Source organism: Podarcis filfolensis (genome assembly GCF_964270895.1).
Source record: "Podarcis filfolensis genome assembly, chromosome: 12".
Lineage (NCBI taxonomy): Eukaryota > Metazoa > Chordata > Lepidosauria > Squamata > Lacertidae > Podarcis > Podarcis filfolensis.
In genome coordinates this window covers 3,733,789-3,751,654 of record NC_139614.1, presented here as the reverse complement: position 1 = coordinate 3,751,654, position 17,866 = coordinate 3,733,789, and the positions used below count along the sequence as shown (strand labels likewise).

Here is a 17,866-nt window from a genome sequence, read left to right as displayed (position 1 = left end):
TGCATCCCTCTCCTATATTTTAGGAGGACCTTGTTCAGTGTCTGAACACAGGCTCGTAAGTTAAAAAGAAGTGGCGACCCAAAAGGAACGCAAAAAGTCCCAGCACATCCTTGTTTAGAGCAACAAAGAGGAGGCTCTGTTTCTAAAGCCGCTGTTGCTTCTGAGCCTAGAAAAATCTTAGGCAGATGAAGCCAGGGGCAGGAGCAGGGGAAATTAGCAATCTGTTCTAGCCATCTATGGGCTGTCAAAGGTGGGGGCTGGCAGGAGAACCTCCCACTATTAGATGCTGAGCTGCACAGCCCAAAGTTTAAACACATCAGACCCAGACTGCCGTGGCACACTTAGCTCAACTCCAGTTCGCTGAGCTGCATTAAGCTCTCTGTCAAAAAGGCATAAGTCTTGGCGATTCATTTCCCAGCCTCAAGACACCAGTGGAGGGCAAACCTAATGCAAGCTGGGAGTAGCTGGATCAGTGAGATATGACTCTTATGTCTAAACAGGGCTTTGGGCTGAGCAGGCCTGGCTTAAAGCAACTCTCTCATAACGAAACAGAATGGCTAAGCGAAAGAACGAAAAGCACTTTCTCTGACCCTTTTGTCCTCAGCTGCAAGGGGAACAAATACAGGCAGCCTTTATTGTCAGCCATGTCACACGCTGGCATAGCGGCACAAGCAAAAAAATATCAGGGCAAAAACATTCCTTGATTGATGCAGCGGACTAAAAAAATGAAAGAGAAAGGGGTGGGTGGGGGGAACCAACTACCTGGGATTGTCACACTGTTCCAAATTTTCACACTGTTACTACAGAAGCATTTTATTTTAAACCAAAGAGAAGAAAGATTTAATGCATTTCTTTCCTTTTGTATAGGAGAAATAAATATTTCCCACTATGGTTCTTTTCAAAAAGGAAGTGGATGCCTTCACTTTTAAACTGCTTTAAACTACAGGGATTGTACCAGAAATAGAAATAGACAATAGAAAGCAGGGCACTAGGGTTTAGTCTCGCCCCAACCCCCCACGATGGTAGAAACTGGTCACCCTCCAATGAAGGCTAGACAAGCTATAGACTGCACCATTTCCATTGCAGAGTTGTTGTTGTTGTTGTTGTTTTTGGGGGGTGTCTTGCATCTTCGAATTCTTATCCATCCCCAAAACGACCCTATACAAAAAACCAAAACAAACCACACTACCAGGTCAGGAAGAGGGCTTATGTGCTACTCTTCTTCCTAATGTGTTAGTTGTTTATGTGCAAGAAATTTGTTGTCTGATGTAGGAGTATTCAAATACTTTATTCAAATACCTGCAGTCTGGCATTGCACAATCCAGGAAGCGTTGGATCATGTGTTTATGCTGTATTTTAGATTGGCTGCTAGCTACTGGCTTGATGACTAGCCCCTTACATACGGTAAGCCATCTGGTTAAAGAGATGCCTTTTTGGCTGAGAAAGGTGTTTGAGACAGTATATCGCTCATTCAAGAGTTGTGCTAACATATGCTACAGCATAAGCTTGAGGAACAGCCACCCAACGTCAGGGCAAAGGGGGGGAAATCTGTTGACATTGCATTTCCATCACATGTTTATTGTTAACAATATGTCATGCTAACTGCACGATTAATCATAGTGAGGTATCAAATCAAGACAAATTTGCATTTTGGATGGGCTAACAACAGTTTAAACGGGCTGAGTCAAAGGCTGGCTTCTTTTAAGAAATGTAGAACTCTCCAAAACAAAATCTATAACCAGGTCCTGCAACAAAAGAAAATGGCTTCTAGCACTCTGATTCAACATAGAAACTCTGATTCAATATAGAAGTAACTAATGTAGATGCACTGTTTTCTGTTGCCTCCCACTCCCTAAGCACTGGAGGCAGACAAATGTTGTCCTCAACTTCAAAAGGGGGGGGGGGGAAGGTAACCGGTGAGCTTGACATCGATATGAGGGAAGGTCCTAGAACAGATAATTCAACAGTCCATCTGCGAGCATTTAGAAAAGGATGTTGTGATTACTAAGACCCACCATGGGTTTCTCAAAAATAAGTCATGCCAGACCAATCTGATTCCCTTTTTTGATGGAATTACAAACTTGGTGGATTAGAGAAATGCTGTGGACATAGTGTATCTTGATTTCAGTAAGGCTTTTGACAAAGTCCCCCATTATATTCTCACGGGGAAGCTGGTGAAATGTGTGTTGAAAGAGGTAACTGTTAGATGGATTTGTAGCTGGTTGACTGACTGAACCCAAAAAGGACTCATTATGGTTCCTTGTCATCCTGGAAAAAAGTGTCAAATGAGTTGGCCCTTTCCTAAACCTTTTCCAACTCTATGGTATCCTTTCTGAAGTGAGGCAACCAGAACTGTACACAAAACTCCAAATGTGATCGCACCATAGATTTGTATAACGGCATTATGACATCAGCGGTTTTACTTTCATTTGCTGTCATAATGAACACTAGCATGGAATTTGCCCTTTTCACGGCTGCCGCGCATTGAGTAGGGTTGGCAGAGTCAGGCTGTTTTCATAGAGAATGATTTCCATGCGTAACCTGTGGCAGGTGGGGGGGAAGTCTGTCCAATCTGCAGAGACCCCCTTAAGAGCCCCCGTCCCTTCCTCTTTTGGTGCCCACTGCCTCCACATGTGGGGATTCACTTTACTAGCAGGAGAAGGTAACCACGTCAAGACCTGCCTCTGTGGCACCATCACCAGCTGGTGGGCCAGAAACCAGGCATTCAGCTCTGTTACAACTGGCAAGCACTGAGGAGTTAGAACTCCAATAAGTGAGATCCATTTAAATGCTCTACAGCAGGGGCAGTCCATCCCACTTTCCCCTGAGGGAAAACAGGGAGGTCTGCCCCCTGCTACCCCCCCCCCAGGTGGGGCTTCATGGCGGCTGTGGCAAAGATGGGTGGGGCACCCTTGAGATTGTGCTGCCAGAAGCGGCTGCTTTGCCGGTTGTGGCTGGCAGTTCTGAAGGGGCAAAGTGAAGCAACTTCTGCTCCCTTTCACTGAAACTATTCTCCACACACAGACACCGACTTTAGGTTTTGTTAATTATTATAGCATCTGCTGTGTTTATGCTGCTTAGGATTCACTGAAGCAATTCGGCAAGCAGTTTAGGGTTGCCATATTTTGCAGAGCAAAAAAGATCGCTATCACAACTCTCATTTTTAAAAAAGAGGACGTGTCCTGGAAAAAGAGGCAAGCCTCAGTAATATGGCCAAAGAGACAATCTAGAGCATAGCAGTCCTGAAAGAACAAATAAATATAACAGTTATGTAGCAGCTAAATGTTGGACAGAAATTGTATTTTATGGGGTTTTTGTGAATTGAAATTTTGGTTGATTAATCATATTAAGTTGCAACCAACTAAGTTCTACTCAAAGTAGACTCCTTTAAATTAATGGGCCTGTTTAATAGGTCCATTAATGTCTGTGGGTCTGCTCTGAGTATGACTATCATGGAATGCAGCCCATTAAATTTAACTGATTAATTACTATATTAATAACATAGGGAGGCCTAATCCCCAACACCGAACCCATTTTGATGCCAAATTAAGATCTTGCTTTTCAGAGCAGCCTTTGACAAGGACTGAAGGCTCTTTTAGTTGCTTTATATTCTCTTTTAGGGTTGTCTCCCCCTTTCTTGATCTGGTGCTATCTCAATTTTGATGGTAAGATTACTTACCTGCTTTATGCTGTTCTGTGTTTTTACTGTCATAATGTGATTTTGTTTTGGTTTGTAAGCTGCTCAGATTTATTTTAAAGAAGAATGGGCCATTTATATTACTATTTCACAATAAGCAGTAATTAAAACTGTGATCCTTTGCATATTTATTCAGAAACTGTCGCACGTATGTGTAGGATTGCACCCTAATTCTGCATACATGTGCATATTAATAAAACAGGTCTCAAACAGGAAGGGAAATCTATCTTTGGTTAGATTTATGCCTAAGCCTTGCATCTGCATGCTTAGCTTTTGAGCTCCCGCTCCTTCCTCACTCCTTGGCTTTTAAGGGTCTGTCTTCCTCCTATCCTGGTGCCACAGTTTCACAGTTTGGAAGTCATAGGAAACATGGTTGCCTGTAATTTAAGACTTCCTGGGTCAAATATGGCAAGCACAGAGTCCACTGTGCACAGGCACACAAGATTTATGTGTATTTTGATTTATTACACCAAGATGCACACATCCAAACCAGGCCTTTGTTTGGAACTGTGGCACGTACATGTTCCAGAAGGCATTGGTGTGTAGTTTTACAATAAATTTTATTTATTGAATTTACAAATTTTACACATTTTTGCGTTTTAGAAGAGGCATTCCATCCTGTGAGAGAGATTACGAATGCTTCTTCGAAAACTAGTTGCGCTGAAATAATTAATTTTGTCAAAAGAAAAGAAAAAGAAAAATCCACTTCCACATTAACCGGGGTACCTTTTTTAAATGTCAAAAGCTTTTGAACTGCATGACGTTAAGTATCTTTGACAATCCACCCCATATTAAGAATCCCTTGCCAAAAGTATTAATCAATTAAAGATATTTTTATTTCCAAAGGGCTAGTGTAATTACTCACATTTTAGATTATTTTCATTTGCCCCGTGTGTGACAACAGCTAAACATATAAAGAATGCTTTGTAGTATCTAAATGAAAAGTGCTATAAAAAGCACAAAGTGTTTCCTAAACCCCTCCAGACTTCTTGCATCTTTTTTCAACAAGCAAGGCTGGAACAAAGAAGCACAAAGTTACCTTGAGGAGCAGAGGAACTAGATGAGAGCCACACCGGGACGGCAGCTGGCATTCTCGTTTGCTGTCATTAGCTTGGATCACATGTCCGTACGGGGAGAATCGTTTTCTAATTCTTACTGGGAAGAGGAGAAAGCCGGAAGAGAGGGGGCATTCATTCTGCACCATTCAGAAAAGACCTTAAAGACCTTTTTATTATGCTGCTGTCTTCAGGGAGTTTGCTGCGAGAGTCCGATTTCAACTGTGATATCCTAACTAGTGATGGAAAACAAGGTTTTGAATAAGTACTCCCCCATCTTGCACATACATGGAGAGGGAGAGAGAAAGGTCTAATTTTAAGGTTAAATGGTATTCTATCTTTCCAAGAGTAAGCACATTTTAGTGAATTAAGCCATTCTGAGCTTCAAAACTCCAGCAGGATGAACCAGAGAGGTCCTGGTCCTGCAATAGCAATATGCAGTGCTTTTTTTCCTTAAAAAATGTTTAGGGGTACTCTCATTTTGACGCAAGAAAATCACCATTTTATAGTTCATATCGGGAAAAATAAATACAGTAAATGGACAAAAGTACAAAGATTCACAAAATGTTTAGGGGTATGCGTACCCCTGAGTTCCCCCAGAAAAAAAAAGCACTGGGAATATGATGGTCACAGTAAGTTTGGCAACGTGATCCACTATAGGCAAAGCACAGCCAAGCAAAGCAAATATGAAGAGTCCCTTGTCTTACGGTATGTTGAAAAACTGATCTACAGAGCAACAGCACAAATGGATAACTGCTTTCTCGCAGAACCAGCTACAGTCAAAGGCGTACCTAGGAGTTAGCAAAATTAGCCCCCGCTGGGGGTGTGCAAAATCACCTCTCAGACTACAGAGTGTACGGCGTATTTGGCATGTGGCGATGCGCTGCCACTGTTGCAGCGAGCTCAAATGCAAGAGAAGCTTCCGTCCTTCTCACACCGCAGCACAGAAAGCATTATTTCGCCCTCCCCCCTCACCTCACTCTCCCTCTGGATGCTTTCAGTACTTCGGTCATGTAAAATGTAGTAATTTCTAACGTGGCTGTTGTGGTAAAGTGACCCTGGCGTTAGTGAGCAGTCCGCCATGCACAGGGCCAACTTTAGGCCACATGAGTTGGCTAAAATGAATTCAATCCTGCCTGAGTGGAATCAAATATTGTTACCTTGAGGTGGAAAATCCAGAGGGTGTCCTTGATGTTTTATTAAAAACAAATAAAAATAAGGCAATGCCACTCTCTAATAGTAACCCTTAATCTTGCCACCTGAAGTCAATGATTTTAGCTCCTGAAAAGGTCAGCTCCATCAAGCTGCTAAATCACCTGATATTTTGGGTGGATGATCTCTTGTAATACAGAAACTAAAAAAATGTGAAGAAACTTTAAAAGGCATAACGTAGATCATCACCAATCTTTCTTTTCCCTCGCTCTGGGACAAAATGGCAGGCCTGGGGAGGACAGATCCCAAACAACAGGAGGATTATTACAAATTCTTCATTTTCTGAGTGAGATAGTCAACTTAGCTGGACTCAGATAGTAGATTCAGATGTAATGCAATGGCTTAGTCCTCGACAGCACAGCGGGAGCAGGAGCAGAGGAGAAGTGAAGTGGTTTCAATTTTTACTCTGAAAACCCAAACATTTGCTACTTGCCAGTAAGCCATGGTTTCACATGTTTCATGGAGGAACTGGGACAGGAACTTGTGTATCCCAGGATGTGCTTCTCCCTTACTCCTGCTTCCTGGATTGTTCAAAACTATTTTCGAAATACAGATACTTCTCCCCCCCCCCCAGCTGAGGGCAGCATCCTAGGCCTATTACCTCCAAAGTGTCAAACCGAACCAAGACTACACAAAGATACACAATAATAAATCAGCACAGCTTTTGAGTCCGCACCTCCAAACACTGAACAAATTTGTGGGTTGGCCCATTTCTTGCACCTCTGCCTTTCCAGATGTGTCAGACCATCTCTCTCTCACCCTCTGCTCCCCACCCTTCTCTCACTAGATCACTTTTCCTTAAAAGCTTAAGAGCAGTGCAGAACAACATGCCAGTGGACGAGATCATGTGACAGATTACATGTTGCATGGAATTCTCCGGCCGCTGCTGCTGCAGTATCTCTGATCTACTGCCTTTTAGCAAAAGCTTGAGACAAAACACAGTGTTTAGAATGAAATACAGGAGGGAAATAGAAATAAAACAGGAGTGACAGAAGAGCACTCATTCACTGTGGGGCTTAGCATAATATTTTATGTGATCTCAATCAGTTCTACAGGGTTTCCCCTTAAAAGGCCATTATGGTACATTAATTGTGATTTCTGGCACTGTGCCAGTATAGTCCTCTCCACTTCTTCAAATTCCTCAATATAGCAGATGTGTGTCAGTGTAAAACCAACCTTTAATAAAGGCATTGGGCAGCAGCCTTTGGCTACAGAATTTCATGTCTTGTTGGTGATTCTGAAGCAGTTTCCCTCTTGATATCCCAAATATTTTTATATTCCAGATCCTAAATAAAAAATGCCCAGGACCCAAATCTGCCTGTGAGCTGTGCCGGCAGACCTCGCGAAGGCTGCTAAAGAGAAAGTTGTGCAAGTAATCTGACCTGCAGGCTACCTGGAAAATTTGCCAAGGAATGTTTTGGGAGAGAAGAAACGGCTTTCCATTTAGCAATGCACACTGGCTCTGCTCCAAGCGATGTTAAGCGAAGCTAACTTAGCACACACTTACAGTGAAAGCCCCACCAAATTTCAACTAAAGCAAAAGTGAACTTTGATGTTTTGCTGTGGTGAAACATTATTTATACAAGGCATTTACATTTTAATTTTCTTTTTTAAAAAATGTACTAGATGGCTTCCGGTCACAGACCAGAACAGTAAAATAAGGTAAAACCGCACCAGTTGTGCCACCCTAAAGCCACCTCTACCCCTCCCCAACTGTGCCTTCAGATTATCTGGATTGAACAATTTTTTGTAGCTCTCATTCATATTGACCTCAGGCAGCTGTTCATAATTTCCTTGAGCCCCACTTCAATCAAACGACAAAGACAAAGGGGGCCAGGTCCTAAGCTCTCAATGATGCCACTTCTGACAGATAGTTACTGGTTTCTTAATGAACAGGATCCCCTGGCCTGACCACCTTGCAGAAACGATGCCAGGGTGACCAAGACAGATTGATATGGATCTAGATAATCAACGTCATCCAAAAATGTCCAGAGTTGAATTGCTGGTACCTACTTGAACAACATAGGTCACAATCCAAACCTCTTCTTTGCCCCCACTGGTGAGGCTACCCTCACCCCCACAGCCGTGTTGCCCATGGTGAGCAGGGTGGAAGGTGGGGGGAGGGGCAGCAAGATAACTGAGCCAGTGCAATTGGGCCTAGGCTGGGCCCGATGCACCAGCAGTGAGCCTGGCTCAAGCCTGCCCACACCCAGCTTCAGGGTCTTCTGCTTGCTGCTGCTGGGGACTATCCTGCCAACAGCACTTCCACCCTCCTGCATGTCTGATGGATGGAGGGGAGTGTTACGCCAACCGCCACTCTGTTGACGGGGGCTAGCGGGAGGCTGGCTTAGCGGGGAGAGCCAGGCAGAGGGACAAGTCCACCAAGTCCACCAAATCCCCAGACCCCCCCCCCCCAGCCTGGCACGAGGGGAGGGGAGTTGCTCTGTTAGGAAGGAAAGGTTTGTGACTAGTCAGAAGTTAGAACATATTCTATTAGATGACTACTCAGAAGATTTTATTTCAGCAAGCCTACTCAGACGTGTAAGTTAGTTATTTATGTTGGTTTTTAAAAGTTTTTACTGATTTTATCTCTACTTATTCATAATTATATCATGTATACTTTAAAAACAGTTTTGTGGATTTGGGCTGTGATTTATTGACAGCCTTATTATGTACACCTTAGAGTATTGTGATTAATTACAGCTTTTTAGCAAACAGATAAATAAAAACCCAAGGAGAGCATTTTTAAGGATTAGTCACATGGAATCATAGAATTGGAAGGTGCCCTGGGTCATCTAGTCCAACCCCCTGCAACGCAGGAATCTCAAGTAAAGCATCCAACCTCTGCTTTAAAACCTCCAATGGAGGAGAGACCATTCCACTGTCAAACAGCTCTTACTGTCAGAAAGTTCTTCTGATGTTTGGTTGGAATCTCCTTTCTTGTAACTTGAAGCCATTGCTACAGGTCCCACCCCTCCACAGCAGGAGAAAACAAGCTTGTTCCCTCTTCCATGTTGCAACCCTTTATCATGATGGCTATGATATCTCCTCTCAGTCTTCTCTTTTCCAGACTAAACATACTCAGCTCCTTCAACTGTTCTTCATAAGGCTTGGTTTCTGTCTCCTTCAAGCTGGTCAAGGCTACTTCCTTAAAAATATATATATATATTAATTACCTCCTGTTCCCAACCATTTAATCCCCAACAAGAAAGTGATAAGCAACCAATGGTAGGACAAACCTCTTGAGGCTTCAGCAACCAAAATCCAACGTAACATTATTAACTAGACTGATCTCTGAAGATATTCGGAACCTGACCTGCATTCACATCTGGGACAGGTGTGACTTTATCCTCAGGTGCTTAGCAAAAATCACAGTGGGCTCAAGGAAAGTCAAAACAATGTATAAGAGTCAACAGATTTTTCTTTGTGCTTAGAAAACAACAATCTGACCCTTTTTCAAAACTTTCAGAAAACACCCACCAAAGGAAAGGTGAGTCCTGTTGCAAAAGCAAAGCATGCTAGCATGAAATGACACTGTGATACCATGCTGTAGCCTGAAGAGGATGGTCCTCCATTTGCCCTTGTTTCTGTAGTGGTTCATCAACATGCAGCAACATCAACAGGCAGACCAGAAGATTTCTGGTTTGAATCCCAGCTGATCCTTACAAAGACATTTATTTTCTGAAGCTCTTTACTAGTTGGACTCTTCCCAAATATTTATGCAATATAGACAGATCTGATGGTACCCAAAGCATTTGTGTGTCTCTGAATGTGCGCACACCATCTTGCCAGGACTATTAAGACATTATAATGGTGAGTGCATGTAACCAACTTGTGCAGGTAAATATCACTAAGAAGAACAATGGTTAATCTTTTCTTATTAAAAAGACACCTTCACATGGAAGGTTGACAGGCATCTGTGTGGAATTCTGCCACTGCAAACTAACACGGCATTGACTGTGGTTGTATCTTGATTTCACCTAATGTGGGGCACGTTTAATGGAATAGGAGAATTACAGGGGAATGTCATCCTGTTCTGGCATTTCCTTGAAAAGAACATCTCCAAAGTTGCCACCAAAGCTTGCTGACATTATCTTGGAGTTCTGGTTGGGGAAGAAATCAATGTAATTGCTTGACTGGGAAAACAAAGGAAGTACATGCATTGTGAAGTGGTGATGTTACAGTCCTCCTTCCAGATACTTGAAACCACAAATATTATGTCCGTCTGTTCTCCATCTTTTCTGAAAAGGCTGTTTGGCGTGATTTCCTGTAAGCTGGTTGACTTTTTAGCTCATGTATGAATCTTAAGTTGTTGGGTTTTAAAAATTATTCTTCCATTTAAAACTTGCCAAAGATTCAGAAACACAAGTAAAGCCCTAGTCGAAAAAGAGACAAAACTTCATTTGCAGAACCAGGAGCAAGAATTCTTCAAGTGTCAGCCTTATCAGAAAATCCAGGGAGCTTATCAGGCAATATCCATCCAGATTGATTTCTTTAATAATAAAAGCTTTTCTAAACTTCTTCTCCTTAGGCTGAAAGTTTGATATCATTGCAGGGCATTTCCAAGGAAGAAGGAATGACTTAATCATTCCACAAGATGTAAATCAGTTTCAGTAATTATCATAGTAGATGTTTGGCTCATGCATTCTTCCTAGCAAAAAAAATACCATGTCCTATAAATTCTACAGTACTGTAACATCAAAGCAGGAGCAATAGAATGCAGATTTGGAAAAGATGCTGATATGTAGGGTAGATATTTGATCTTAAAAGATTTCTTGAGAAAGACCCATCCTCCTAGGGATCTCAAAAGTATTGTGTGATGCTCTCTCTATAGCTAGCAAAAAAAAACCTCCAAAAGCTTTGGACAAAGATACAAGCAGATCAGGATTGAAGATAGTTAATCACTTTGACAGAGGCACTATATATTTTTTGGGAATAATGCTTCATGGCAGAATCATGAGCATCCACGGAGGAGGGAGGAGCAGTTGCCACCCCCCAGATTATCACAACCCCTGGCTTTCTTTTTTCTTTTTAAAAATAGCAAGTTTGTGGCATTTGTAGAACCTGAGATGTGAGACAAAATGTGCAGGGACAAGTCTCCTCAGACCAGCCTGTTCCATTGCTTACTGTATTTACTCTGCCCACAGCCCGTTTCTGGAAAATTTCCTCCCAATGCCCATGAACAGACGGCCTCATTCTAGCGCAGCTGAGTTCAAGGCATTTTACTACAGCGTTGCAGCACTTCCGTTTCTGTAAATACTCATTTTGTTTTCAGGCAGCAATCAATTCCTGCATGACCATTTCATGGTCAAAGGAGTGAGAACTAGGTCCAAAGACAAGGGTAGTTAAAATGGCGAGTGCAGATTATGGTGCCGGAGCAACACCTGCTTCTGCCACCACTGACCACCAGTAAATCCATGGGAGACCTTTTCAGGAGGCAGAGAGATTTGCACCCCTCCTGCTGAGCTCTTGCAAGAGGTCACTACTGCTGCCTCCTCCTCTTTCATCTTCTGGGTTGCTGGCGAACAGGAGAGGAAAGAGGGGCATCTCTTCTGGCTTTGCAGTGCCTCCCCCACCCCACTATTCTGCACTTTGTCAAATAAAAAAAGCTCTTTCCATTGAGACACCTCTTTCATTTTAGTTGACACCCCAAGGGCGGGAGGAAGTTTTCATGCTGTGGGGGGAGGTTGGGAGTGCAAATAAATCGCTCCTGCTTAAGGAAGGCGTCTCAAGCATCCTGCTGCTCCCAGGAGCACTGAGCTGGATCCAGACAGTTTGTTGACTTAACAGGAAGTTAAGTCAGGACCAACATGTCTTATTGATTTCAGTGGGACGTAAGTATATAAAAACCCTTAACAACTGTGAGATCACCTTGACCCATTTGACAGCTTCCGCCTGTGGAACTGGCACGGTTACCAGTCCCACATGATACTTGTTCTGCATTTGTAAAAAAAAAATAACAATCTTTTCGTGTGGCAGCACACACTCTTCAGAACTCCTTGCCTATTGACATCAGGCAGGTGCCTTTGCTGTACCCTTTTTGGAGTCTGCTTAAAACATGTTTGATTAGACAGGCCTACCCAGACATGTGGTGCTGTGGTCTAAACCACTGAGCCTCTTGGCTTGCCGATCAGAAGGTTGGCAGTTCGAATCCCCGCGACGGGGTGAGCTCCCATTGCTCAGTCCCTGCTCCTGCCAACGTAGCAGTTTGAAAGCTCGTCAAAGTACAAGTAGATAAATAGGTACCGCTCCGGCGGGAAGGTAAACGGCGTTTCCGTGCACTGCTCTGGTTCGCCAGAAGCGGCTTAGTCATGCTAGCCACATGACCCGGAAAAACTATCTGCGGACAAATGCTGGCTCCCTCGGCCAGTAAAGCGAGATGAGCGCCGCAACACCTTTTACCCAGATATGTGAAATGCTGACATGTGCTTTAATCTGTTTTTAGTTTATTGTTGATTTAAATTCTTTTTGAAATGTTTTATATAGTTGTTGCTGTTTTTTTACTAATAATTTTAATCTTTTAGTCTTTTGTGCACTGCTTTGTTTGTTTTTTGTCAGTCAGCCAGTCAACCGATATATGAATTTTATGGAATAAAAAAATAAAATAACTGTTGCAGAAGGTTACATTTATCTGTCTTCTCACTAGGTGTAATGTGAGGAATGTGTCTTTGCAAGGATGGGGGGAGGACACACCACAATTTGCCATTGCTTCCTATAATCTCCCCCCACCCCACCCAGCCTCTTGTGACCCCCCAGGTCCTGCTCACTGCTCCACTATCTGCAGGAGTACATAGGAGCTGCCACAGCTGCTGATTGATTGACTTTGTATACCACCCTATACCCGGACATATAGGGTAAAAAGATAACAGTATATAAAATAAAAATAAAAGCAATAATCCAATAATACTGCCCCCCCCCAAAGAGCCACATTTTAAAAGGGTATGGGATGTTGATCAGGTCAACCAAAGGCCTGGTTAAAAAGGAACGTTTTTGCCTGGCGCCTAAAGGCGAACCTCCCTAGAGAGAGCATTCCACAAATGGGGAGCCACTGCAAAGAAGGCCTGCTCTCCTGTTGCCACTGTCTGGACCGTTAAAGAGGAGAGAAGGGGCAAAATATTCCTTTCTTCTTCTACCAGTTGATCTGCTCTCAAGAATGAAGCAGTTTTGAAAATAATTAGACTATTAAGATGTCCAGTGTTGGCACCATCTGCCAATACCGAGTTTATTAAACTCAAATCAAATCTGAAGGGGGAGATAAATCCCTCCAAAGTTATCAGCAAGCATGAAAAAGAACAGAAATTGGAGAATTAATATTTGTCTTCAGAGACACAAGGGAGGTTGGATAATTACCTGCGTGGCATTTCCATGACTCTGCAGGCGAACACACACAACACTTAACTTTGGTGAACAATCAGGCCCCATCAGGGTACTTGTTGTGTTATCATAATTGTTCTCCTCAGGTATATTATCAGACAGTGATCACAAGGCCAAGTGCATTTTGTTACCTGAGAAGTGTGATTATGGTTCAACAAGGCATGCCCTGTTGAGTCTTACTGCAATTATACAATCTCTTGTCAGTAGCCTGGGGAAAAGAAAAAAAGTGATACATTTACAGGCTATGGAGACTGAAGATCTCACGCCTGCTGCTAAGGTATATTAGTACCCAATCAGATGGCTAAAGCACCAGTTGAATTATTACACACATGCAGCTTACCTTTATGGCAGAATAGCATCGAAAACAGCTCCCTCCACACAGCCTGCTGTTTGTCCGGGCCTACCAGTTGGGATTGCTACAGGGAACTTGCAGGACTGCCAAGTATTTTTCTAAGATAAAATGGATGGTGTTTAACTCCAAAGGCCATGCAGTGATTTGAAACTACACCAGATTCATATAGGCCCAGCAAAATTCAGTAAACTGTATCATTCAGCTCTAGCAGTGAACTCAGTTGGTGAGTGCTGGCAGAAACTGAGTCAAAAGAAGGGTCACTAAGAAGCTTTCAGCTTATTCAGGGAAACTCCTGAGGCTTTCAGAAATTAAAACAAAATAAAGCTAATGAGGCCTGAACATTTTTTAAAAGGTGTGTGCCTCTTAATTCATAGTCCATTCAGAAATTACAGTTACTAAACTGTGAATTCGCAAAAGACCAAGGGGACGAACCATTCAGAAATGTGAAGGCAAGTTCTGCATTTGTAGCAAGTGCTTCAGGTCCAGAAATTTACAAGTGGGACCTGCACCAAAGAGTTGCATTGTACGGCTGCAAATAAAATGTTTTAAGTGTGTTGCAAAGCGCATTATACAAATATGACACTGGGTGGCGATGGTGAGCTATGGCAAATTCAATATATTTTTCAACCTTCCTTCACCATGTTTTTTATGTGTGTCTGGATTCCACCTGTGCCATCACCTTCTAACAGGAGTGCTTCTGTTCAAGGTTCCAGCCAGACATTCCTTCTAAGCAGAGCATTGAGTCCTCTGTCCCTCCGCTGCCGCGCTTTCCAGTTCTCTATTGCGATTGACAGGCAATGTTCTTTGGCTCGTGAGAAGACATGGTGGCTTAACTGTGTATCACATGTGCTGGAACAGCACCAAAAATGTCAAAAAAAGGTTTTTGTATTGGATTGAGATATAGTTGTCCAAGAAAATTAAATGAAATAAAAGTTTCTAAAGATAGGGCTAATTCTCAGTTTTTTGTTCAGTTAAGATTTTATGGGTATCTCCAAGGAAAGGGCCGCTTGAACTCAATTTGTCATTTTAAAAGGGCCAGAGGATTCATTTTAGTTTTGTTTAGGTCAGTTTGCAGGACAGTGCCATAAGTGGCAGAGGGAACAGGACTTTGTGGTGCTCCTGGACAGGGGCAGGAATGCCTCTGGCAGCCTTTGCCAACCCGGTGCCCTCCAGATATCTTGGACTAACCTCCCTCATCAGTCCCAGTCAGGCTTAAACAATTTCAAGGCAGGGAGAGATTGTATAAACACAAGAGCGGCCTTCAGCACCCTGGTGCCCTCCAGAAATTTGATGGGAGCTGTCATCAAAAACATCTGGAGGCAACAAGCTGGCGAAGGCTGCCCTAGACAGTGAACTAGAGTGGCACAACTTCATGCATTGGCTTCGATTGCAGCACTCTTCTCAAAATGGCATAGAAAACCAGTCAGGTTTTATTTAATGAATCAGTGCTCTTATTGGTAGGCAATAAATTGGCAATTAATTTGCTAGGTTAATTGATTTAAAAAAACTTTTGAACCCTCCATTTTAAAGATTTCAAGTTATTTTATAATTCAAGTTCTTATATAACCTGCAGTTGGGGAGGGCTTTGTGTGCAACAGAAAGACCGCAACAGCAGGTCTGCTGCCATACATTTATCGTGTGGAGTTCCTAGGGAGATGTTGGCACTGGGTATGGAAGGTGCTCTCTTAACATGGCCTGCATTATAGTATTGCTGTGCTAAAGCATATTCATGTGCTCATTGTTGGAGGAAAGGTAGGATGCAATAAGCAATGTTTTCCACAATATCTAAACCTACTGTTAGCACACTGTGAAACAGCCTGGCAATTCTGGAGGCTGAAAGGGTTTTTCACCCTTATAGCTAAGGAGTTGGCAATTGGGAGTCCAACAATTGATGTGTCCAACAACTGTGCACCACACTGCACAGAGCTGGGCCTGTGCTGGCAGCCAGTGTGCTTTCCTTGCCAGAATCCCCAACCATTGTGCAAAGCCCTTCTGTACCTGCACAGGGTGAAGGATGCTGCTCCAGAGGCGTCTCATAATTAGTGCATCCTTGTAACTGGAATCTACTTCAATATAGTTTCTTACAGAAACTACTTAGCTGTAAACATTTGAACAAGGTAAATAATACATTCCTAGTGTATACTTAATTTCTCTGCATGTGCAAAACTGATTTGAAAACATGGTCCCAGTTGAATTTCATTGGCTTTGGAAAACATCCCTTGAAGATTTATTAATCCTTGGAGATGTGGGAATTTAATAATTTTCCAACATAGTTTATATATGAGCTGTTTATGTCATAATGTAGCATCATTTCCAGGACCGTTCTGGGGGAGGGGGGAATGTGGCTGTCCCCACAGTGGCCAATACTCCTTCAAACCACAGCAACTTCAATTGGGCAGGAGAAAAAGAAATTTAAATAAGAGTTGTCTCCATGGCAACTGCCCCGTATTTACAGCTGCAACAAGATAGGATGTGGTGTAACTCAGAACCTAACCACAGGATACCCCACAACAAGAAGATGATAACTCAAATGATACCATTTTTTGATTTTCTGTGATTCCCCCTCTCCTTCCAGGTGGATGCTGTGGTGCAGCCTCCACCCAGAGTAAAGGAGTGCTCTGCCTGTTCCTGATTAGATTGGATTTATGCTAGTTTTTAATACTGTTTCATCTCTCATATCTTTAATATTGATTGCAAATACGCCCTGAAATTTATATATTTTTTTGAAGGGCAGGATGTTGAGAAGTATTAAAGTACAATAGAATTAAGCAGCATTTAAAAAAAAAATCTCTTTAATTTATATAGATAGAAAATCAGCTATTTTGGATGCTATTCTTCAGTGTAAAATTATTTTGCATCATATGTTAATGCTGAGGAGGTTTTGGTTTGCTGTTTCTCTTCAGCACAGAACACGGGTTCCCAATCTTGCTATTATGGGGCATGAGCTCATCAAGTGTTCCGGTGTCGCCACCGTGGCAAATCTGGTGGAAAAGATATTTCTGCGCACGGACAGTCTGCGATCGTCCTACCCCCAGCCTTTGAAAGGAGGTGCTTTTGCAAACCATGCAATCAGGTTTCTAAATCACTGCATGGGCAAACATTTTGGCAGAACATCCTATGAATGTTGGGACAGTTTCTACAGGGAAGGCTCACTCCCAGCACATGGCCTAAATTTGCTCAGTGGTTTCAGTTCAATCTTATCTGTGTAAAGGTCTTTTGTTTTTAAGTATCTTTAATCACCACAGTAGGCTTTTTTCATTACCCTTTCAGAACTATTAACTAACCAGGGGTGTTAACACCTGTTAGGGATGCTAGTTATATAATGATTGTTTACTTTTCCTTTCACACCGGGTTTTTGTGAGATGCATTATCAGAAATTGAAAGCTCAGATTTTTTCCCCAAAAATTTCACTGCAAAGTGGTAACTTTGTCTAAACAATTAAGAATAAAAAAAATTAAAAATAGTCTAGTAGCACCTTAGAGACCAACTAAGTTTGTTCTTAGTTCAAACATAGTTGGTTTCTAAGGTGCTACTAGACTATTTTTTAATTTTTTAAAATTCTTTTAAACTTTTTTAATTATTTTGACTGCGTCAGACCAACACAGCTACCTACCTGAATCTAGTAACTTTGTCTAAGTATGCGCCAATATGAAAACTGGATCCACAGTTGTTCCCTAAATTTAAATTCAGCCCTACTGGAAAGCTCTGTCTGGAGCCCCGAAATACCCTGACCCTGCAATAAGGCAAGCCTCACCAGGGGAGCGGGGCATTTTTAATGTTTTGCCCAGGTTATAAAAATGCCCAAAGCCAACCCTGCAATGCTAAACTGCACACACGCAGACACACCCCAAATGCAAGAATTTAAGTCTGACCAGCCCATGGGCCGGCTAAATCCCTGAAAATGTATCTAGCAACTTATTTTGCTGTGGTTTTGTACTGAATGGGAAAAAGATAATTTGGAAGAAATGTTACATTATCAATGTACTTACAAACCCCCAAGGCTCTCCTTTGGCTTTATTATGTTGAATTCTTTATAATATTAAACAAGTTAGAACGTTACCCAAATCAGGAAATGATGCAATATATAACTGCCCTAGTTTGGAACATTAACTCTCTCAGGTTTGCTCCAGACTGTTTTGCACTCGGCTCATGAGCTCTGCAGGGGGAAAAACATGC

At 42.4% G+C, this 17,866-nt stretch overlaps 1 long non-coding RNA gene across 1 annotated transcript; it reads left to right on the top strand.

The window, feature by feature from the left end:
• The first annotated feature begins 2,471 nt into the window (after positions 1–2,471).
• On the top strand, positions 2,472–4,933 carry LOC310745309. The gene is made up of 3 exons (XR_014540075.1): positions 2,472–2,550; positions 3,621–3,665; positions 4,711–4,933. It is a non-coding gene; the product is annotated as an uncharacterized lncRNA (long non-coding RNA).
• The last annotated feature ends 12,933 nt before the right edge of the window (positions 4,934–17,866 follow it).